Here is a 635-nt window from a genome sequence, read left to right as displayed (position 1 = left end):
AATCCCTAGAAAAAATAAAACAGGTTCCATTGCTTTATGGCTCCCTGGTCAAGAACCTTTACCTTATTTCATAGGATTTAAATGTTATCATAGACTGTATGTGGCAGTTGCTATTGATGTTGTGCATGTCACAGTTATTTCCTGTAACTGTGTTATTATATATTTTTAATGAGTTATTATAATTCATGTTACATTATTGTTATTGTCATATTTATCTGAATATCACAATTTGTATTCGTCACTTTTATTCGTCAACCCAAATGTTTTGTTTTTTTTCTTATTCTTGTTGCATGTTGCACATATGTTGTCCATGCATGTGTCTTGATAACAATGATTATCATGTTTGTATTACCCTGTTTATTACATAATTCTAATCAGGTTATATTGCAACGCATGTTAATGTTTTGTGTTTTATTGTTATGTCTTTCTTTGGGATGTATTTGCATTTCTATGCTCGTCTTTCTTATAATGGAAACCAAACGTTATTTTTTGTTGTTTTAATTTCCTTTCTGATATGTGTTTTATTCTTTTTCAACTTGTCATTGAGATCAACAAGAACCCATTGCATATGTAATTACATATGTGCTTTTGTCGTTTATAACTACAGAAAACTATGAATATGAAGGTAAGTCTCA

Source organism: Penaeus monodon, chromosome 32 (genome assembly GCF_015228065.2).
Source record: "Penaeus monodon isolate SGIC_2016 chromosome 32, NSTDA_Pmon_1, whole genome shotgun sequence".
In the NCBI taxonomy this organism is placed as follows: domain Eukaryota; kingdom Metazoa; phylum Arthropoda; class Malacostraca; order Decapoda; family Penaeidae; genus Penaeus; species Penaeus monodon.
This window is presented reverse-complemented; position numbering follows the sequence as displayed.